General features: G+C 53.3%; 1 protein-coding gene across 7 annotated transcripts in view; it reads right to left on the bottom strand.

The window, feature by feature from the left end:
* The window catches only part of ANKRD11 (ankyrin repeat domain 11), a 161,319-nt gene that overhangs the window by 98,096 nt on the left and 39,376 nt on the right, over positions 1-23,847 (bottom strand). For 6 of the 7 annotated variants that reach the window (XM_029926072.1, XM_029926076.1, XM_029926083.1 and 3 more), the window contains exon 2: positions 4,267-4,350. The gene's annotated coding sequence lies outside the window, so the exon portion shown is untranslated. Of the gene's footprint in view, positions 1-4,266; positions 4,351-4,433; positions 4,453-23,847 lie in introns of those variants that run through there. The other variant, XM_029926073.1, reaches the window with a different exon arrangement.

The raw sequence follows: 23,847 nt of genomic DNA, 5'->3' as shown, positions 1-23,847 counted from the left end.
GTCTCTGTCTCTCAAAAATAAATTTAAAAAAATAAATAAATAAAATAAAATTTTTTAAATGTGATGGTATTAATAAACACTGGCTCCACAAGAATCCTCACAGCTAAAAATGGAAGGAAAATAATAGCAATTTATAACCAACAAATGAGTTACCACAAACTGCCCAGAAATCCTTCCCAGAGCCCAAACCGGTATGTCTATGGGCCTGCCTCCCAACGGTGTGCTTCGGGGCAGAGCCCCGGGGTCCATTCCTGCTGGAAACACCCAGAAGGGAAAGGCCCCAAAAGGCAGAATTCCCAGCTGGGTCGGGGTCTGGCTCAGGCACGGGCTTGGGCCTTCCCCCTTGGGCTCTGACCTGCCTACTTTCCAAGTCCTCTTCCTGCCCTGGGCACATGAACTCTCCCAGCTCTCCAAGGGTCTGGGAACAAGAGGCCCAAGTCCTGCCCGTCAGCAAGCACTGTGGTCGGGGAGGGGGGCAAGAGCCTCCGGGGAGAAGTGTACGAACACTGTTCATTCTCACACTAACCAAAATCATGCGTTTAATGAAATCTAGTTCTAATGACATCTGATCTTCCTTACTTTTTATGGAGTTTAACGGAGCCTAGTCAAAGGGTATTCCCTAGAACTAAAAATACAATAAAAATTTATCATACTAAAAAATTCAGTAAATTACACTGGCACAATTAGCTAAACATACTTCTTTGATCACAAAGCAAAGTGTGCTTTGTTCTCTATTTTTAAACCCTAGCAAATCCTCTTTGTTTAAACAGCAAATGAATTAAGCATGAGGACCTACAAGTTCCTCACAACCCGCACATCCAGCCCAGCGCTGCCCGCAGTCCACGGCGGCGGCCACACGTGCTGTGACCGTGAACTGCACCCAACGGCCAAGCAGCACGGGGCAGACAGCCAGACCAAAAAGAACTTCCACTCCTACCACACGAACTCGAGACAGCTTCTCACTGTTTCCATACCAGATGGCAAAGCATTCTGGGTCTGAAGGGGTGTCCTCCAAGCTTGCTGCTCAGGTGGGGTCCCTGGTGTCACCAGCACATGAACAGCTGGCAGAGGGCACCTGGTTCTATCGTGAGCAAGAGTTCTAGCCCTGAGCTTTCGGGACCGCAGGGCCGAGCGTCAGCCACGCGCACCTCTCCACGGTGAGCCCTGCCTACCCAGGGCGCCCAGCTCAGCGCCGCACCCAGGGAACCTGAGACCATGCCTTGCACGTTCAACGCCTCAGCAAGTCAAAAAGAGATCATTTTTTTCTATTTAGAGATGTTCAACTACAAGTATAAATCATTAAACTCTACACCTCTGTTCATATAAACACCTTTGGGACGCCTGGGGGGCTCAGTGGGCTGAGCCCCAGACTTCGGCTCGGGTCACGACCTCGCAGTTCCTGAGCTCGAGCCCCGCACGGGGCTTGCTGCAGTCAGCCTGTCGGCCCAGAGTCTGCTTCGGATTCCCTGCCCCTGCCCAACTTGTGCTTTCCCAAAAATAAATAATATTTTTTAAAAGCCACTACCTTTATTATTACAACATGCTACTTCCAGAAATTATTTTGTTTTTGGAAACATAATTCCAAACTCCTGTCTGGCAGCAAGCATGAGTAGAAGACTTACACACGCGGCCAGGGGTCAGGGCCGGGAGACAGGTCTGACCCACGTGCACACACTCACCTACCCTGGTGACATGGGAGCCACCAGAGCCACTTCAATGTCAGCCCTGCTCTGGAGAGGCCGGGACCCTCTACCAAGAAAGATGTTAACAAAGCAAGAATCACACGGGCTGTCAGCCGAGACTCGTTTCAGACTAAAGAAAGGTTTACGAAAACGTGTCTGATTATTGCAGAGACTGCGTGTTCACGGAGCTTCACCCCATCAACAGCGCTGCTTCGTCTCCGAAGAAATCTTTAAGACGGGTGTCCCCATGCCACCTCACCGCGGAGGAGGGGCCCACGCACCGGAACCGGAGCCAGAAGGTGGCAGAGCCAGGTCAGCCGGCCCGGCACACACAGGCTGTCTCGGAGCCAGTAACGGAGCCGTGCCTGAAGCAGCGCCGCGCACGACCAGCCCGGGACCCATCCGAACGGCACACGACAGGACTCAATGCGCCTCTTCTCCCATCTGACCCAAATGGCTCACCGTCCACCTGAGGGGGGTCGAAATGAACCCTGATGAATGATGTGAATAACAGTGAAAAATTAGGAGAGCGCCTATACAATCATTCTAGTTTTCAAATTCCGCCTTTTGCTTCCAGGACCGGTCACGGAGGGCACGCTGCTGCGGGCTCACCGGGGCCGATCGCCAAGAGGGGCCTGGCCCCCCCCACGGCCCCCGCAACACCTCCGGTCAGCAGGAGCCTTCGTCTTAGTTCAGTCCCAACCCTAGTCTTGTTTTTAAGTGGACTTTCGTTAAAAGACTACTACAATCAATATTACCTGTTTATGGCTCACAAAAGCCGTAAACGGCATGAGACACCCTGGGTTATTTTTGTGATGTGGGCAAAAAAGTCAATCCTCCTGATGTTGAAAACCTTCCAAATATTAACCCCCCCCCCGCCCCGTTAACACCACACCGCCAGACCAGCCCAAGAATATGTCGGCTAAGAGTTGCTAGTAACTTATTTTCTTTTAATCAGGAAATGCAGTATCTGAATCACCAAATAATCACTAAGAACCTAATTTAAGCGGCCTTTCCTTTTTCCTCATTATAAATTAAGACCAATATTACAGTTTTCAAACAAACACAGAGCTCTGCCCCCCCCCCCCCCACCGCCCGGTGTGAGTGGGTCTGGTTCTCCCTCTGACCGCAGCTTTTCCTTCTCTCCTGTGCTCGTGTCTCCGTGGCTGCTCCACTGCCTGTGATGACCACGCACATCCTAGGACACTACCCTGGGGGCACCCCCGGGGGTCACAGAGCTCCCCAGCGCCCCACCTGATCACCAATCCACTGGCCACACTGGCTTCTTCCTAACCGCTAACCATCCTGCAGATTGAGAGAAGACAGTTCCAGGCCTACTTTAGGGTCATCCAAGATTCCCGTGCCGTCAAACCTCATCACCATTTCCAAGGAAATACTTTGGTCAAGTCAAAGGGACAGGCCAGGAAGCGTCCACACAGCCTGATTCAGTGACGGTGGAGATAAAGGATGGATTCTGTCAGACTAAGGGAACGGCCTCTTTCCTGGCTGCTAGGAACGACGATGCAAGATGGCTAACGAGTCTCTGGATGGTCTGCGTGGAGACGCTCACGCCTGGCGCAGGTATGAGACCCTAAAACCAACCAAGAGTTTTCTTCCCAACCATTATCTATCTGTGCATCAGAGGAACTAAACTGCCTGCCAGCGCAACACGTCCCGGGGGGGGGGGGGGGGGGGCGGCGGCGGGCGGCCCGTCCCAGAGCAGCAGACGCTCCGCCACACCGCGCCCCCGGGTCTGTAGGCACGCAGCTGGCCCTCCTCTCCAAACCTTGCCAGCGATTCCCAGAAGGAGCCACGCCAGCAGGGCAGCCTGGAGAAGACCACATTCCTTACCCACCAACCGCACAGGCTGGCCTCTGAACCCCAGCAATGCCGCCGGGAGCTGCCCAGACACACGGGAACCAGACCCGAGCACAGCCAGGCTCCCACAGCTTCGCCCAGAGAAAGGGACAGTTCTGACTCCAAAAGCCCTTCTTCACACCAAGTGTTCATGCCATGCACACAGAGCACAAAACGAAGCAGTCAGGACAGGGTCCCAAGGGTCTCCAGACCCCTTGAGCATAGAGCACTTTAGATAAAGAGGCTGAGCAGGGGCCCCTGGGTGGCCCAGTCTGGTGAGCTTTACTCTTGATTTCAGGTTTGGTCATGACCCCAGGAGTGTGGGATCGAGCCCCACGTCAGGCTCCATGCTCCGTGTGGAGCCTGCTTGAGATTCTTTCCCTCTTTCTCCCCCACCCTCTTCCCCTCTCCCCTGCTCAGGCTCTCAATCAATCCATCAAAACTAAAGAGGTTGAACAGAAATAACCCCCCTTCACAGGCCAGGCCACCAGCCTGGGCTCCACAGAACTGTCTCACTGCGACACCGCAGGGCCGTTCATCAGCCCACAGCTCCCCACCAGAGCTCCGAGACCTCCCATCCGAGTGCGGTCCAGGGCGAGGCCCAGACACCCGGCCAGCAGCACTGAGGCCCTGAAGGCCACCGTGGAAGTCCAGCATGATTCATCCCCCTTCTTACAAATGAAGGAAAATAACAAACAAACGAATGGCAATGCAATAAAATATTTACCGATTCCATAGCTGAAAGCTGACGCCGATGAAGACTGTGTGTGCGGTCCAACAGGGCGCGTCCCCGAGCAGCGCTGGGCACGTTCTGAAACGAGAGGGGCATGTCAGCTCGACCGTCGCGGCCTCAGCTCTGTGTCCAATCCCAGTCTCCCCAGAGCAAGCACGTACTCCCGACGCCCCTCCTTCATGTCCCTGCACCACAGAGACAACAGAAGGTTCGGAGATGAGCGTCTGGCTGGCGGGGATCACAGCGGGAGAACGGGCCCCGGAAAGGGGCTCTCGCTTGATGATGTGCTTCCGGCACTGGCCAAGCAGGAACCTCTGTTCTCAGTGGTTTTTCCTGGAAAGCAGCGCCCAGAGAGGCAGGTTAAGGCAAAAACCCTCAGGAGCCTATGAGTCTCCTTGGAGACAGGGCTTCAGGACTGGGACCTTGGAGGGACCCATTCTCTCTGCATGGAATTTGACAGAAATCTCACAATTACTGAGCCTTTGTCAAAGTCCTGCACTCTGCACCTTCTGTGGACCCCTGTCGCAGTCAGAAGACGACGCAGATTCTCCCTCTGGCTCACAAAGCCCCGAGGACCCGCCTCCCTGGCCTCCCACAGCACCTGGTGCCCCTCACCCTGTGTTCAGCCCCCACCTGGGGGCCCCAACCCTGGCAAATAAACCAAGTGGCCACTGTATCCTTGGCAGTAAGAAAAGGAGAGATCACAGCACAGTATCATGAGGAAACCTATTCTGAATAAAACTATATCATCTCCTGGGGGGGCTCTGAGACCTGCAACAATAAAACAAGACAGCAACAACAATAAAAAAACCACGACTCATTCACAACCTTCTTCCCACACCCCATCAGAACAACACACTCTCTTGGGTCTCCAAACACATCAGAGGCATGGAGACAGTGCGGGCCCGCCGCTGGGGGGGGCAAGGCTCTCTCGGACCGGCAAGCGCCGGCACGCCCCACCAGCCCACCGCACCCCACCCCACCCCCTGCCCGGGTGCGGGCCATCTGAGTGTCCGGCCCGCGCTCCTGCGGGGGATTCTCAAAGCAGGCTCGCACCTCAAGCACTAGTAAACACAACACGGAAGAGCAGATTCCAGCGCACTACACGGCTTGGTTTTGTTGAAAAGCAACAAGTGTATGATTAAGCTGTTCAATTTTCTTATGAAGACAATTGCAGGGGGCGGGTGGGTGGCTCAGTCGGTAAAGCATCCAACTTCAACTTCAGCTCAGGTCATGATCTTGTGGTTCCTGGCTTTGAGCCCCGCCCACGTCAGGCTCTGTGCTGACAAATCAGAGCCTGGAGTCTGCTTCAGATTCTCTCTCTCTCTCTCTCTCTCTCTCTCTCTCTCTCTCTCTCTCTCTGATCCTCCTGTTTGTGCTCTCTCTCAAAAACAAAATAAACATTGAAAAAAAAAGACAGTTCCAGAACACAGAATGCATGTTGAATGCCTACACCAGGAATACAGCAAATAATAGTATCTACCATTACAGTTGTGAAGAAAATTGAGGTTTTCTTAATCCAAGGTGTCACAAACTCAGCAGCACTGGCATTCAAGGCTGGGTCACCTCTGTGTCCTGGACACTGGGGGTGCTGACTAGAAGTCCTGACCCTGGGCCCACCAGATGCCAGCAGCACCCCCCCCACCCCGGCTGTGACAACCAGACCGGCTCGGGATACGGTCACAAGCCCCCTGAAGGGCAGAGCGCAAGGGCGGCAGATCCAACTGCCATTAGACAAATAAGGAACCAAACCAGGGTCGGGTGTCTGTGGTTATGCAGGGAATTCAAAGTTGGAGAGACCACCCAGGTCTCCTAAATCCTGGTCTCAAAGTCTTGTCATTCTAAGGGAAACTACGTTGGTAATTAACCCAATTACTTCTGGAAGACAACACAAATTAAAAGCCTCCAGAATATTCATGCGCCCTGACAGCGGAACCCCATTTCTGAGGAGCACACATGGAAGAAACATTCCGTGGAACTGGAGCGCGCACACACGTTCACGTCGAAACCGCCGCCACCACCGCCAGGCTCCGGTCTGGATCGGAGAGATGTGCCGGGACCGCACCTTCCCCTGCAGACCTGTGGGTCCCCCCCCCCCCCCCGAGGCCCGAGGAGACGTGACTCGCCAGTGTTCACACAGCGGGTGGGCAACTGCCAGAGGGGAGAGGCAGGCGAAGCCTTCAACAGATGGGGCTGGGCCCACCGTCTGAGGGCAAGGCCAGCATGACGCATGGCCTCATGGAGAATCCGTCTGAAGCAACAGCGTGATGCGCCCCCCGCCCCCCCCCGGGACTGGCGGTGTGCACAAGGCAAGACTCACCAGTGCTGAAGCCTGATGTGTACAATCCGTGTAAGAAAAATGACACCGATTCTTTATACTTATTATGAGAGCGCACAACTGGGGGAGGGCTATGAGAGACAGAGACAGAGAGACACGGAGCCAGAGACACACGCAGAGCGAGAGAGCAAGAGCACCTCAAGCAGGCTCCACGCTCAGCGCAGCCTGACTCGGGGCTCAACATCAGGAACAGGGAGGTGGTGACGTGAGCTGATATCAAGAGTCAGATGCTAACCTGATCGAGGCACCCAGGCGCCCTGAAAATGAGTTTTTAAAATAAACAAATGCATAGCCATAAGGAAAATAAAAAAAGCGAAACCCTGTAGACCAAAAACCGGGTAATTCTGCAAAGTCGGAAGAACCAAAGCGTGGACTCAAAGCAGAGAGTGACCGGGAGCGCCGTGCGGACCCACCCAGCCGCCGCGGCCCAGGCCCCCAGCCCCGGGCTCGCCCTCCGCAAGCTGCGCCGCCGCGAGGGGCAGGCTCTCAGACTCGTGCGCGCGCACACGCTAAAATCCTGACTAATGGAGACACGAAACGGCTCTTCTGACGCTCTGGGTCAGGAAACTGTGCCAGTCTCTGCAGCTCTTAGCAAACCCGCCGAATTCCAGATCGGTGGCACGTTCTAAGGGCAAAACTCAAAAGAAACATGAATATGCTGGCGCCTGCCCATCTCCGGAGCCCGCTGCTGCCCTCGCCATTTTATGACAGGGTCGCGGGCAACGAAGTACAAAGAGAACAGAAATCCGGGCGGTGACTGCTTCGCTTCCCTGGCGTGAAGCTCCAACAACACGCCCGCTCCCTCACTGCTATCGGCGCTCTCTCCCAGCGCTTCCCAAAACGAACAAGTGAGGACGCGCTACAGGGCACTGGGCACCACCTGTCTGCTCAACAGGAGCAGAGTCGGGCCGAGCTCCACTCGTTCTGCGCAAGTGCTCTCTCCTCCCACCCCTGGGACCCACGTGAGACAGACAAGACTTGCAGTGACAGACCTAACAGAAGCCACACACCAACCACATCAGGGACACAGACAGGAAACACAAACCCACCTCCACCAGACACACCAAAAGCCTGAACTAAATGGGGTTATGCAGCTAGAAAATTCACCTTGAAAAAGGGACATAAAGCCCGAAGAATATACAAAACACTCATAGAAAAAAAATTAGCACAACACAGCAGGCTGCAGGATGCAAGATCAATATAAAAAATCAGCTGTATATGCACTAGCAATGAAAAATCTGAAAAGGAAATGACGAAAACGCATTTACAACACCATCAAAAAAATAAAATATTTAGGGACAAACTGACCTAAAGAGGAGGAAGACTTGCACACTGAAAACTACAACTCACTGCCATAAGGCGTTAAAGATGACCTACGTAAGCAGAAAACGCAGTGTTCCCGGACGGCAGGACACAGACGGCAGCACTCAATGAAGGGACGGACAGATTCCCGTGGAATTACAACATGCTGTCCTCCAGGGGTGCCGGGGGCGGAGGCCGGGCAGGAGGGCTCCGTCTTGGTTTCGGCTCAGGTCATGATCTCATGGTGTGTGGGTTCACGCCCCTGTACCGGGCTCTGCACTGACAGCAAGGAGCCTCCTTGGAATTTTCTCTCTGCCCCTCCCTCCCTTGCTCTGTCAAAAATAAACATCTTTTAAAAATACTTTCCTTTATACGTCCTATCTAGTACAACTTTTAGAACTATAAAAGTTTTCCGGATTTTTTTCCTAAAAGGATTATTTTTTAAGTACTAGAGAGAAACGCTCCTCAGACTATCCACCTATAAAACAAGGGGACTAAGATCTGAGGACTCTCAAGCCTCTTTAGTTCTAAAAGTTTAAGATTCTTCAGTATGCAACATAACATTGTTTCCTTTAAAAATATACCCCCCAGGGGGTCAGTGGAGCACGAGACTCAATCTCAGGGTTATGAGTTTGAGCCCCAAATTGGGTGCAGAGATTAGTTAAAAATAAAATCTTAAAAAAGAAAAATACACTCCTTTCCTTAAATGTATTCTTTCCATCAAGAATATGAACCCACTGCAGTACTTCGATAAGCTCGACTTCCAGGACAAAGGAGCAAACAGCGCACAGCAGTGGGGGCAGCGCAGGGCTCTGTGCCCTCCGCCCTCGGGCTGGAGACAGAGCAGAAGCTGGCAATTCCCAGCTCCCCACCCCACCCCCTCGTGTAATGAGGACAAAGCTCAGGAAGCGTCTGTGGAATGAGTAACCTATTAACAGGTGCTCCGCACCGCAGCCCCGCAGGTGTGTCCACTACCTGGAAGCAGGGTTTCTCCTGAGGTCCAGCCCGTGGAAGGAGAGGGACATCATCAGAACCAATTACAAACAAAGGGGAGTTAATCTTTGCATGTTATCTTTTCCAATTTCCTTTTAAATTTATTTATTATGATAGCGATGAGAGACAGACAGAGAAAGAGAAAGAGAGACAGAGAGACAGAACACGAACACGAACCAAGCAGGGGCTTGAACTCATGAATCATGAGATCAGGACCTGAGCCAAAATCACAAATCAGACCCTCAACTGACTGTGCCATCCAGTTGCCCTTCTTTTCCAATTTCTATATGGAAATCTTTGTAATGTTTAATGTTTTTAAGTTTGTTTATTTTGAGGAGGGACAGCATGAATGGGAGAGAGGGACAGAGAACCCCAAGCAGGCTCCACACTGTAGGCACAGAGCCCAACTCGGGGCTCGCGCTCACAAACTGTGAGATCATGACCTGAGCTGAGACCAAGAGTCAGGACGCGTCACCAACTGGCCCCACCCCCACCCCAGCACCCTACCCAGAAATCTTCACGTCAGCCTGTGCTGACCGGACTCCCCTCTGTCGACTTGCTCTCAGACCATAAGTGCAGGGCCTGCCCCCACCCCCCCACCCCCCGACCTGACGGGACAGTGAGAGGTGGCAGGCCAGCAAGGGCTGCTAAGCCCCATCTGAGGCTTTTGCAAACTCCAGGCCAGCAGATTCACACCCAACTCTGTCCTCCCGTTAACACAACATCCAACCCCAGGAACTCCCACTCAGGTCTGCTTTTTGGTTAGGATTTATTCGCAGAATTCGGGAGCAGCCTAGGTGAAGTCCAGAAGACAAGTGAAAGCACGCCTGCCCAAGAGCCTGCACGGTGACACTCCAGGGTACTCAGGTCCCTCGCGGGTGGGCTCTGCCGCGCCGGACGGCGGCCCTGTGCATCCTGCCACCAACCTGTGCTGTGCCCTCCCAGCACCCCACTTACCGCATGACAACCTTCCCGAAACAGGACCTGTCCGTTTTTCTAATGAGAAACCAGGTTCTAAATGGCTGAACGTCGGCCTCAAAATCAGGATCACGCTCAGGCCCCCGGGCAGCCACACCTGCCGGGCACACAGGACCCCACCTCACATGCTGACGCCTCAAACATCAGGGCAGGCCAGCTCCACCCTCTGTCTACACCGCCCTCCGTCTACACCCGGAGTGGGGCTGCCGCTCACCCTGACCAATTGCCCCCTTCTCGCAGGACTCGCTCCCTAACTCTACTAACACCCCGCTTCACGAGCTAGATTCCCTCCTCCGCTTGCTCCGGAAAACGTGGCTCCCCAGCACGGCCCCCGCCCAAGGATGACACGCAGCAATGAACGTGGTTCCCCCTTTCCCTGGACGACCCTATCTGCCTCTGTGGCTCTAATACCCGTGCCGCTAAATCCCTCCCATTTCTCCAACTCCGAGTTCCCCGCTCAACTCTCAAAGTCCAGCCAGATCACAGACACGCCCGCAGGCGCAGTGCAGTGCACACGTCCCCCCCCCCCGCCGCCCCGCCACCCCGGCGGCTGTGACCTCTGTGTTTCTGCCCTGGGTCCGGGTTCCAGCGTCTAGACAATCCTCCAAGCCAGAAGCTTGTTGTCCCCTTCTCCCTCAAAAGTCACCTGACAAGTTCTGTCACTTCCAGCTTCTCAACACACTCTCCTCCCCACTGCCCTAACAGCAGTGTCCGTGTTTCTTCACTTCCGTTATCAAGACAACTTCTTTATCTCTACTCCAACTCATTCCCCACACTCAGAAGTGAACTTGGCATGTCCGAATCACCTCTCTCCTACCTATGGGAGTCACTGCGCTAACAAGAAGTATGTTCGCCCTTAAATTTCAAATTCTCACACCCAGAGTGAGAGACATTCAACACCACAATGCAGGACACACACACAGACAGGGGGACTCAGGAGGTTAAGCACCAACTCCTGATTTCGGCTCAGCTCATGATCTCACGTTTTGTGGGTTCGAGCCCCACATTAGGCTTTGCATTCACAGCTATGGAGCCTGCTTGGGAGTCTCTGTCTCCTTCTTCCCCACCCCCGCGCTCGCTCTCTCTCTTTCTCTCTCTCTCTCAAAATAAATAGATAAACAAAAAAAAAAAAAAGATGCACAAAGACACAACTGCAGGCAGCTGCCCGTGCTAAGCACCCCAGTGCCTCTGGCACCCACTGGCAGCTGATTTTAAACTGGTTGCCTCCCACCAACCTGACCCCACCGCCCACCACTTTCCCAGAGTGGACAGGCACTGGCCCCTATTTTCAGACCCTGCTGCCGCCTCGGGAGACCTTCCCTAAGTGCCCCTCCCCCTCATACTACAGAGCAGCCACTGCACTCACCTCCCAAGTAAAGGAGGTGCTAAAGAGCACCCAGCACGAGACCCAGGGTCACCGGGTCACACAGAACACACCCACTGCTTAGCCAACTGAGCCCCAGGGGCCCCAAATTAGTACATTTAGGTGTCCGATTTCTCCTTGAGAGTTACGGCTTCCTGACAGTGTAGAAACCCTTCTCTGTGCCAAGTTACAAACCACTTTCCACCTTACCGCCACATACAAAGATTTCAAAATATATTATTACCAAAAGGAAAAGAAATACCACAGGTGCCTGCATGGCTCAGTCGGTTGAGCGTCCAACTTCAGCTCAGGTCATGATCTCACGGTTCATGAGTTTGAGCCCTGTGTCAGGGCTCTGTGCTGACAGCTCAGAGCCTGGAGCCTGCTTCGGAGTCTGTGTCTCCCTCTCCCTCCCTCTCTCTCTCTCTCTGCTCCTCCCCTGTTCGTGCTCTCTATATCTCAAAAATAAAATAAACATTAAAAATTATATATCTGTCAATATCTATATCACTCACTTGTCCCAATTCAAGCAAGATTGACCTGTCAAGTTCAAAGACCTCCCTCAAGGAGCAGCAAGGGAGAGACAGGGACGAATGGGGAGGGAGGGTGCTCAGCCCACAAGGACGGCACAGAAAACAGCCAAACTTGGAAAAGGGCCAGAGAGAGGTTTGGGATTAGTGCCGGGCAGGAATGCTCACTGGCTCTTTTCTTTAACCACCCACACCGACACTGACCGCTGACCTCCGAACGCAGAGGCTTCCAGGAACGTGGACCCCCCACTGCCCTGTCCCACCCACTAGACGGAAACAGAAGCGGAAGGAGAAACCTGCTGAGTCTCAGAGACTCAAATCACCTGTGATTTACCTCCTCCAGATTTCTACCCCCATAATGTTTCCAGGTCTGTGTCTCTGGGGGTGACGACGGTAAACTTGTTTTTGGGAAGGGATCACGACCTGGTCCCACTATCCCACCCAAACCCCCAACTGTGCGACTGTGGAAACAATCAGCAGAGAGCAGTGCCCCTGGAGCTTGAGCGCTCTTGACTGCCTTCCCTCCGGAAGCTGCAAGGCCTCCTCTGAGGAAGGAACAGGGCAGAGAAACAAGAGCCCCCAGAGCCACCAAGGTGCCGTCCCGTCCCAGGAGGAGCAGGCTGCCCCTGGCCTCACAGGGCGTGCGGCCTCTGCTGCCCCCACTCCCCACGACAGAGGTCTCCTGGGTCCAAGCCTGCTCTGCTGGACAGGATCTAACCCTTACGTATAAAAAGGTGGAACGCAGACGGGCAAAACCGGACTCTCGAGGCCACACCACACCTGACATCTGAGGAGGAGACTCTATAATCTTCTGGATTCTAGAGATCAAATGTGTGAAGAAGCGTTTCCTACTGTTAGGGCCCGGGGTTTGGGGGGGCCCTGAAGACCGCACGGATGTGTGCGAGAACTCAGGGCCGCAGGGCCCGGGGTTTGGGGGGGCCCTGAAGACCGCACGGATGTGTGCGAGAACCTAGGGCCGCAGGGCCCGGGGTTTGGGGGGCCCCTGAAGACCGCACGGATGTGTGCGAGAACTCAGGGCCGCAGGGCCCGTGCAGGTGAGCTGGCGGGTGTGGGCGCCGGTGTGCTGACCCCCTTCAGCAGGCCATCTGCTGGGGCCCAGCGCCCACTTTCCGGCCTGCAGTCACCGTCCCTTTACAGACCAACGCACTTTCAGTTTTGTCAGCTCAAGGAATAACATGCCTGCCTCACCTCCATTTCTGCATTTAGCTCAATACGCTAGCAACGCCCTCGGTGGGTAGAGCTCCTCGAATTTCCAGGACAACTGCACTCTAGTAGCACAGCTGGGCCGTTTCCGTGGTGCATTCTGCTGCCAAGCAGGGACCCTGGCACGTCCCCAGATAGCCTCCCCCACACGGCCAGGAGACACCCCAACCAAAGGAGGCAACTCTCCGTTACGAAAAGTGGAGTGAACTTTTCCTCTATTAAAACTCAAGTTTCTTTCCTGGTAGATGATCAACAGGAGTCTCACACAGCAGCCGCCTTGGGTGCCAGGAGAGCACAAAGCGGGACGGTCACTCGGCAAGAGGGAGACGACAGCAGCTGAAACGGAGGAACTGAAATTTAGATCCAAATGCATGAGCGTCAGGGCGGCCAGAGCCTCTTTCTGGAGTGACCGTCAGAATATGCCTTTAAGGGGCGCCTGGGTGGCTCAGTCGGTTAAGCCTCCGACTTCGGCTCAGGTCAGATCTCACGTTGGTGGGTTCGTGGGTTCGAGCCCCGCATCGGGCTCTGCGCTGAACTCTAGCTCAGAGCCTGGAGCCTGCTTCCAGTTCTGTGTCTCCTTCTCTCTCTGACCCTCCCCCTCTCATGCTCTGTCTCGCTCTGTATCAAAAATAAATAAAACATTTAAAAAAAAAAACGAATATGCCTTTAAGCGGACGTCCTTCAGAATTAAAATAATTATTTCCAATGCTGCCAATTCAGTGCAAGGTGCTTACGGACCGGATAGGGTGGATCACGTATCTGTTTCATTTAATTACTATGATTATCTTAAGTAATTAGCAAATTGTCAATTGAGACATCTTAAAATAAGGGTTAAAAATGGTCCTTTTTTTAAGGTTTTATCTATCTTTGAGAGAGAGAGAAAGCCCAAGTGGGGAAGGGGCAGAGAGAGAAGGAGACAGAGGATCCAGAGTGGGCTACACGCTGACAGCACAGAGCCTGATGCAGGCCTCAACCTCATGACCCATGAGATCATGGCCTGACCCAAAGTCTGATGCTCAACCGACTGAGACACCCAGGTGCCCCAAATAGTACTCCTTTACAAAGTTCTGTTTTGCTCTTAGGTGGACTGAATTTAGTTGCTAGCTCTAACTGAACAAAATTCTGAATTTAATGTACCTTTATCAACCATACTCTAAAAGAGACGGGGGAGGGGACTGTAAAGTGGGGCTCAAAGTAGCTTCATTTAAACCAAAGATGGCGGGGTGCCTCAGTGACTCAATCAGTTACACATCCAACTTCAGCTCAAGTCATGATCTAAAGGTGTGTGGGCTTGAGCCCCACATCAGGCTCTGTGTGGACAGCTCGGAGCCTGGAGCCTGCCTCAGAATCTGTGTCTCCCTCTCTCTGCTCGTCCCCCCGCTCATGCTCTGTCTCTCAAAAATAAACAAACATTAAAAAAATTTTTTCTAAACCAAAGATGGTAACAGTCAATAAACTGAGCACTCGTCCCCAGGTTCCTAAAACTGACATGCAAGGAAGGAACAGCATAAACAAAACTCACATCTACACAAATCTAACTCAACTTGTTGGCTACCATTTTTAAAACAGTGACATAAACCATGTTCGATTCCTTGAGGAGAAGCCCATAATTAAAGACATAGGACCAACAACAACAAAATCTTAAGGCAAATCTTGTTTCTAAACTAAGAACTCTCCGTTTATAAACTGGGAGGGAAGGGGGGACCAAGCCCTCATACCATGAGTTAAGGAAGGTGCTATGTGCCCTACAACACAGAATAAAAGTGAAAAGCTGCAAAAAGTCCAACACGTTTGCCTTAACACCTGATTCCTTCCCTGTGACGTTTCCAACAACCAGCAGGGCCACAGAGGCTGTCGCCCCCTCCTGCGGCACCCCTGCTCTATGCCGTCCCCTCCTCCCACGCCTGGTGCCCAGTAACCTCCCACGGCCACTGTCACCTCTGAACCAACAGCTCCCCCAAATCGTAGATCTCAAGTCTGGCCATCTCTCGCGAGACCTCACTCCTGTGACCAGCTTCACGCAGCGTATCTAACTGGCATGTCAAACTCGCGCCCTCCGACCCAGGCCTCGCCGACTCACTGTCCTGCCGCACCTCACACCTCCCGTGTGCTCGCCTCCCTTCTGTGCCCGCTGCGACGCGCAGCCACAGTGCACGGCCACACTGTGGCCAGGGTACTTTCCTGATGACCAACATGCTGCAAGCTAAGACCAGGGACTACGGAGTCCGACACGCCCCTGGTCACTGGGAGTGACCCGCACACATTCTAGTGGCCTGAGTCCATCCATCATTTTCGCATCTATAGAAAGAGAAGTTCTTGGATACAAAATATGAACTGATCGTGCGCAAGTCACTTGCATTTCTAGGCACCTGCAAGCACCGGTTACAGCACGTGAAGACAGGTGAATGTCGCCCAGCAGGGCCCCACAGTGAGGGCACACAGGCAGCACCGCAGGTCTGCCAGCGAGGAGCGGCCTACCCAGGGCAGGAGGCCTGACTCCGGCCGCATGGCGACTGTGCACAGCGGCTCCCCGCCTCACAAGACACTAACCTGGGAAACATTAAAGGCAAAAAGTACCCAGTTTTCAGAAGGCAATGGAGACCGCCTTTCTGTGATGGGGAGAGGGAAGAACTGCTTACCCAAGACACGGCGGGTCACGACGCCCCATCTGGAAGACGTGTCCTGCCAAAGCTGGCACAGCCCCTTCACAAGGACTCGTGTCCCGGCCACACCAGAACCTGATCCTCACGGACCAACCATCTCTCTGCAGCAGGCGCCACTGCCTGACATGCCCTCCGAGCCCCTTTCAGACCTGGAGTGGGACCTCTCTCGGACCAGCTAAGTGTACTTAATGCCCACACCCTGTCGGCATTCCCACCACCTTCCCGGCAGCCCCGCCACGACTGGATTCAATCCCAAGAGGCCACCTTCTTGTTCCTCTGCTAGAAGCCACTCGTCCTCTGTTCAAGTCTTATCAGGAGATCACACGACCTGGTCCCATCTCTGGGCCCCACTTCTAATCCCAGCCCTCTGGTCTCCTGTCATCTGCGGGGGCCCCCCCACCCAAGTCCTGAGCCCTCAGGGTGCTCCAGGGAAGCACTGGTCCCGCTGCACCTCCCCGTCAGAGCTCCTGGTGCGCCCAGGCGCGCGGTCAATGCGCTTTCACATTTCGAAAAGAATCGTTTTTCCCGAGTGGTAGGTCTCAACGGGGGCTTAAGCTGTGCAGTGAGCCGGGCTGTAACCAGACGTGCTGTCAGCCAGGCCTCGCTGTTCATTCACGGAGCACGACTCGTGAGGGACTGTGCCCCGGGCTGAGAGGACGGTCGACGAGCACCGGCTCCCACTGCAGGTCACCTAACAGGAGGGCCCGCCTGCAGGCTGAGGCTGGGAAGCCAGGCACCGACCCGCTGGACGGAGAGGGCTGCGTCGGCGACACTGCAGCCCTGCTGTGCACCGCAGCCGGCCGCCTTCCCCACTGGTCTCCGCCTCCTGTGCCAGCCGCGCACCGTCACGCTGTGCCGAAGGCCTCTCTCCTCAGACCTCGCTCTCCGACGCCTTGACACCTTCCTCCCGCACTCGCTCACCTCTCCCGGCCTTCATGGAACCGAAGAGTCGGGCCCTGCTCTGGGCTAGGTGCTGGCTGGCAGGAGTGCGGGCCCGGTTCACACTTCTCTCCTGGCGCTAAAACCGGCTCCGGACCCGCAGCAAGGCTGCTGTGCTTTCTCGACACCGTGCGCTCCCTGCGGCAGCGCGGTTCCGCCCTTCAGGAGCTTTTCCTTTGTGTTCACAACTCAGCTGACATCTGGCTCGAGAGGCCTAGTTCCTGGTCTAGCAGCTTCTGACTGCCTTCCTCACTCAGCAAGCTTGGTCATTTCTGGCTTTTTATTCCAAGTGAGAGACGGGAGACTTCCTTTCACGTACGCACGAGAGGCCATCGCAGGTGCTAGCTGGGCTCCTTTCAGGAACATCACGGCTCAGGAAAGAGGGGGCCTGGGCAGACGGAGAGACGGGGGGCCGGCGGGGCGGTGGAGCAGTCAGAACACACGGGCATCAGCCAACTCCGTGGTCTTCCGAGGCACGGGTCCTGGTGCCCCAAAACGGTCACAACGCTAACATCAAAGGCCACTGGTCACAGGTCACTGCAACCACAGCAACAACAAAAATCGGGGAAAAGTCTGAAATATTGGAAGAATTACCGAAACATGACACAGACACGGGGTGAGCAGGTGCTGTTAGGAAAAAGGTGCCAGTAGGCTTGCTCCATGCAGGGTTGCCAAAACCTTCAATCGTAAAACCCACCGTATTTGCAAAGCGCAATTAAACCAAGTATGGGGGCACACAGAGACCCCTCCAGCCAGCAACACTGAGTCACTGCTTTCACTTCTAGAGAGGTACTAGCAAATATGCCCTAAAAACGGTAACAAAGAACCAGGTAACCAAGTTCTCCACTAGCACAGGGACTCAGGCCTGAGGGGAAGAGGCAGTGTGAGGGTGAAGATGAACTGGAAACCGCAGGGAAGAGCCTCAGCGCCCAGGGCTGTGACCACGACCACACGGGCAACAGAGAAAAGCTTGCTCTCCCTGCGTGCACAGCTCACACGCAACACCAGAGGGGCACTACGCCCACCTCTGGGAGCCGTCCCCACTCGAAGTGACCCCGTATGGACCTGGCTGGAAGCTAACTGCTCACAAACAGAACTCAGGCGGGGTCTACACTGGACGGCCAGCCTCCAGAAGGCCGGGCCCCGCCCACTCCAAGCGCGGCTTTCTGGACACACTACCCCATCAGATGACCTTTCGCTTCTCCCGGGCCTGGGGCCTGAACCACCGTGCGCTCCGTGGGGAGCCTGACAAACAGCAGGAGGCGCGCAGGGACCGAGCTGGTGCCGAGGTCTGCATCCGCAGTCCCCTCACCTCCAGCGCTGGGCCCCAAACCACTGTCCCCACCTCTTTTCACTCCCGTTCTTCACGAGGACAATGGAGCGACTCACACCAACAGGCCTCCTCCCAAGAGCTCGGTGTGCGGTCACTGAACAATGAACATCTTCCCCAGGAAAAGGGAATCACAAGACAATGTTGAACACAAAGGGCCAACACAGTCTTACCCAGCCATGTGGGCGAAGCCCCTGAGAGGCTGCAAAACTGTCCTGGCCTCATCCAGCAGGGGCCAGGACAAGGGGACCTCCACCCTCGGGAGCTGAGAATTGCACCCAGCACCTGGGCCAGTCTTGCCAGGGTGGAAAAGGACTCAATATAAGCCAGTAACAGGCACATCTGTGACTGTCACAATGTGTGTAGTGTGGAATCTCGGTGTGCCTGTGTGTGTGTTGAAGCAAAAGGAAGGATGTGTTTTAGATGACAGTTTTTAAAAAATTAAGGGGACCCCGGGTGACTCAACTGGTTAAGTGTCCAACTTCGGCTCTGGTCATGATCTCATGGTTCGTGACGTCAAGACCAGCATCAGCTGCATCAGGCTCTCTGCTAATTAACAGTGAAGAGCCTGCTTCAGATCCTCCTCCTCTCTCTCTGCTCCTCCCCCTGCTTGTGCTTTGCTTTCTCTCGCTCTGCTCGCTCGCGCGCGCGCTCTCTCTCTCTCTCTCTCTCTCTCTCTCTCTCTCTCTCTCTCTCTCTCTCTCAGAAATAAATAATCACTGGGGGCACCTGGGTGGCTCAGCGGGTTAAGCGTCTGACTTCCACCTCAGGTCATGATATCGCTATTTGTCAGTTCGAGCGCCGCGTCGGGCTCTGTGCTGACAGTCGGAGCCTGGAGCTGCTTCAGATTCTGTGTCTCCTTCTCTCTCTGCCCCTCCCTCGTTCACGCTGTCCCTCTCTCTTTCTCTCAAATATAAACATTTAAATGTTTTAAATAAATAAACATTAAAAAAATTTTTTTCAAATAAAAGTTTCCTACACTACGCATGTGCTAGAAGTTCTCTGGGGGGCACCCTAAAATATCTAAGTGAACTTTCGTTCTAAAGAAACTAAAGAAATTCTCAAAACACGCTATATTACACAGACTTGTCTTTTTTTAAAAAAACGTATACAAATCCAAGGTCAGAATACATTCTGTAACGCAATTACAAATGCAGTCATAAAAACTGTTTCAAAGACATGCAAACTGGAATTGGAAAAACTAATCCTGCCCCGCACAATCAAGCAGAGGAGGCCTCTGCAGCCATCTTGGGGACCTCGTGCTGCCACAAGTGACCCCATGGCACCAGCCAATCACCGCACCACCCAGAAAACTGCCTTCCCAGGTTATCCTTGTAAAAAGCTTTCCTCAAATCACCCAAGATCTGAGCCTGATGGCGTATCTGCCAGCAGATTTCAAAACAGTCTATTCTAAACAACTACAAGTTATGAGTCTAAAAGTTAAGGGCACCTGGGTGCTTCAGTGAGCTAAGTATCCCACTTCAGCTCAGGTCATTTTATGAGTTCGAGCCCCATGTCAGACTCGGTGCTGGCAGCGCAGAGCCTGGAACCTGCTCTGGATTCTGCCCCTCCCCCACTTACGTGTCTACGCTGGTTCTCTCTCCGCCAAAAATTAAAAAATAGGGGCGCCTGGGTGGCTCAGTCAGTTAAGCGTCCCACTTCAGCTCAGCTCATGATCTCACGACTTCTGGGTTCAGGCCCTGAGTCAGGCTCTTTGCTGACAGCTCAGAGCCTGGAGCTGCTTCAGATTCTGTATCTCCCCCTCTCTCTGGCCCCCCCCCACTTGCACTCTATCTCTCTCTCAAAAATAAATGAACATTAAAAAAATTTTTTTAGCTTAAAATAAATAAGCAATATTTGAAAGTCTAAAAGTTAAAACTCCTTGCACTAGAAGCAAAATCAAGATCAGCTATAGCCAAGACCCTAGAAAAAATATATATTTAAAAAACTTTTTTTTAACGTTTATTTTTGAGACAGAGAGACACACACAGAGTGTGAGCTGGGGAGGGTCAGAGAGAGAGAGGCAGACACAGAATCAGAAGCAGGCTCTAGGCTCTGAGCTGTCAATACAGAGTCCAATACGGGGCTGAAACCCATGAACCATGAGATCATGACCTGAACCGAAGTCAGCCGCTTAACCAACTGAGCCACCCAGGCGCCCACCCCAAAATATATTTTTTTAACATTTATTTATTTTTGAGAGACAAAGACAGAACACGAGTGGGGCAGGGCAGAGAGAGAGGGAGATAGAGTCCAAAGCAGGCTCCAGGCTCTGAGCTGTCAGCACAGAGCCCAATGCAGGACCCAAACCCACAGACTGTGAGATCATGACCTGAGCTGAAGTCAGACACTTAACCAGCTGAGCCACCGAGGCACTCCAAAAAATATATATACTTCTTAAAAGAAGCATTAATTCGCCAACATGGGAAGAGTCAGACAGGTGTAGTGTCCACGATGTGACAGTGAGTGCCCAGGACACAGCGTACAGGAAGCACCAAGCACAGGCGCCCAACCAGCATTAACAGACACGGGGAGCAAGAATGCCCTGCAGGGCTGGGGTGACAGCCACAGGCGGTAGGCCCTTGGAACACACACCAGGGTCCATCTGTATTCTCAGCCCTCAGGGCTAACACTCAGTATTCTACATTGTCTTCTAAACTCTTTAAAGGGGCAGTGGGGGGACTCAGTCCGTTAAATGTCCGACTCTTGGTTTCAGCTAGGTCATGATCTCACAGTTCGTGGGGTTCGAGCCCCAGGTCAGGCTCTGGAGAGCCTGGTTGGGATTCTCTCTCCTGCTCTCTGCCCCTCCCCTGCTCACTCTCTCTCTCCCCCGCTCTTCTCTCTCAAAATAAACATTTTTAAAAGATAAATAAATCATAATTAAAACCTATGTTTTAAGATGTCACAGAGTAGTGCCTATCTAAATCACACTTAAGAAGCTCTATCTCAAAAAGCGGCTTATTAACAGAGATTAAGACACTTCCTTTGCAACGAGTTTTGCTCAAAAGTGATCCTGATTAAAGAAAATTCTGTAACCTTCTCCCTAGAAACAGCTCATCCAGACATATTGGTTTTGTCTCCATCTCAGTCTCTCTCCCAATTCCTCTAGGTTTTAGGCCAAATCAGCTTTTTACCTCGCTGACCTGTGTCATTCAGGAGTGGTTTTACAAATCTAAGACTCACCTCTTTCTTTTTTTCTTTTAACTTTTAAGTCACCCTTATGACCCAGCGTGGGATTCGAACTCACAACTCTAAGATCAGGCGTCACACGCGCTTCAGTCTGAGCTGGAGAGGAGTGCGCAGATGGCTCACGGAGACAGGCACCAAGGGCATGTCCAGGTTGGTCCCCAACACACTGTGCTTGCCCAGGCACTGTGCCTGGCTCCCACCACCAGCCCCCTGCACAGCCACTGCGCTCCTGGCCAGCCTCCAGCACGCCCTCCAACGGCTGTCACTGTCACCACCCCTGTGCCGAAGCACCACAACATCCAGTCTCTCTGCTCTTCCACAAGAAAGACAAATGAGAATTTTTCCTCTACCAGGAAACACATGGACCATTCAGTATTCCAAATTAGACTTGATCTTAGCAAAGTCGACCAGGTAGCTGCAGTCCAGGCACCAGCGGCCCTGCAGCCAGGGACAAGGTGACAGACACACAGAGCGCTCCAAGTCCTAAGGCAAACATCCCGCCCCCAGCACCACCCTGTCCTCTAGCGTCAACACACGTGCAGAAGGACGCCAGCCACACGTGAACATGAACGTTCTTTAAGCAACACCCTCCCCACCCAAAGGCCAACAAGCCGGTTGAGCCCTTTCAACCAGGTTTTGCAAGCAAGAGAAATCAATTTATTAAGGACAGTACTTAGAAGGAACAGCCCTTCTTACATGTAAACACACACACACACACACACACACACACACACACGCACGCACGAGATGGATGAAGTGAGGGCAAAGCACTGGCCGGAAACACGTTTGCACACGTGCTGAGGGCCGGGCCGCGCTGTCCCTGAAAGAGGGCAGAAGCAGAATCATGCGGGTGTGTGGCCACTGCATGAGGACAAAGCACCCTGTCAGGCTGGACGGGATCAACCTCAAGCAGTAAACCTCAAGCTCAGATACACGGTTTCAGTAAAACATTCAAACCTACCAAGGGTGGAACAAAAGCTGATGGAAACTTTAAGGGCGCTTGAGGAGGCTCAGGTCATGATCTCAGGGTTTGTGCGTTCCAGCCCCACTTCGGGCTGTGCTGACAGTTCAGAGCCTGGAGCGGCTTCAGATTCTGTCTCCATCTCATTCTGACCCTCCCGTGCTCACACTCTGTCTCTGCCTCTCTGACTCTCTCAAAAGTAAATAAACACTGAAAAAAAGAACTTTTTTTTAAAAAGTTGATGGTGGGGCGCCTGGGTGGCTCAGTCAGTTAAGCGTCTGACTTCGGCTCAGGTCATGATCTCCCAGTTGGTGGGTTCGAGCCCCGCATCGGGCACTGTGCTGACAGCTCAGAGCCTGGAGCCTGTCTTCAGATTCTGTGTCTCCCTCTCTCTCTGACCCTCCCCTCCTCACGCTGTCTCTCTCTCTCAAAAATAAATAAAACATTTAAAAAGTTAAAAGAAAATAAAAAGTTGATGGAAACATTAAATCCTTAATCAGTAATAACGGGAGCGCCTGGTTGGGTCAGTCAGTGAGGCATCCATCCGACTCTTGGTTTTGGCTCAGGTCATGACCTCCCAGTTGTAAGTTCAAGCCCCCCATGGGGCTCTCTGCTGTCAGCGTGGAGCCTGCGTGGGATTCTCTCGCCCCACTCCCTCAAAAATAAAGAAAGAAACAGTAAAATAATAACAATAACACAGAGATGTTTTACCAAGGAAAAGCAGTTGGATGATTTTCATATACCTGCCTAAAACAGTAACAAGACTCAGAACAGATACTGCTGTACAATTTTTAAAATTACAAACAGAATAAACACCACACTGTGCTGAAAGCCTCCACGTCCAAAAGAGAGTAAGCAGAATTTATCAGTAAGAAAATAAGTCTTCATGCCAAGAGAATGCTCTGATTATAGTTTCCCTCTGAACTGTAACCCAGAATAGATGCCCCCCTGAATTTCATGGGCCTGTGCGTGAAAGACCTTTGCTGAGCAAAACAGCGGACCCTGACTGAAAGGGTCTTTGTTGGGGGGCCCACTCGGGGGGGTGGGGGGGCAGGGGGGTGCGTGCTGTCAGAATCAGTGGCTTCACAGACCGCTTCCCCAGTACCCGTCCGTCCCGCGCTGCACGTAAGATCCAATTCGACCAAGAGCACCAGGAGAGCCAGCTGGTGAGGACCATGTTTTTAGCCACTGCCTCTTCTCCCAAAAGCAGGAAAAATATAATGAGTCTGGTAGATCTGAAATGATTATGACCACTTTGGGATTTCTTAGTATGCAAGGTTACTTTTAAAATTCTCGTAAGTGGAAATCAATTATGAAGAACCAATCGAAAGGCCTATTCCCTTTGCTAGTGTCTCTGTGAGGTGCGTCAGCGACTGGCCTCGGTGGGGGGGCGGCAGAGTGTGAAGAGGGGAAGGAGCCCACAGGGGACGAAGCCCCAGGGCTGGCAGGGGACTCGCGGCACCACGACCGTGCTGGGCCCTGAGCCACTCACACGGCACCTCCCCTGCAACAAGCACCTAGTCCTGCCAGCCTCCGAGGCCAGGGCCAGGGGCACAAGCTTACTGGAGCCTGTGTCTCCTCGTGGTGGGCCCAGCTCCCGGAGGCAACCGTCCCCGCCTGGGGCCCTCGCAGCCCTCTCCGTGTGGCCTGTCTGTAGAAGGAAGGCGGGCTGCGTGGATGTGGCTTGAATCCGGCCCTGCGGGGGCGCGGGGAGCGGCGCTGTCCTGTCTAAGGAACCCCGCCAGCCCTGCCCTGCGCCGGCACT

The sequence above is a fragment of the Suricata suricatta genome, chromosome 16 (genome assembly GCF_006229205.1).
Source record: "Suricata suricatta isolate VVHF042 chromosome 16, meerkat_22Aug2017_6uvM2_HiC, whole genome shotgun sequence".
Lineage (NCBI taxonomy): Eukaryota > Metazoa > Chordata > Mammalia > Carnivora > Herpestidae > Suricata > Suricata suricatta.
This window is presented reverse-complemented; position numbering and strand designations above follow the sequence as displayed.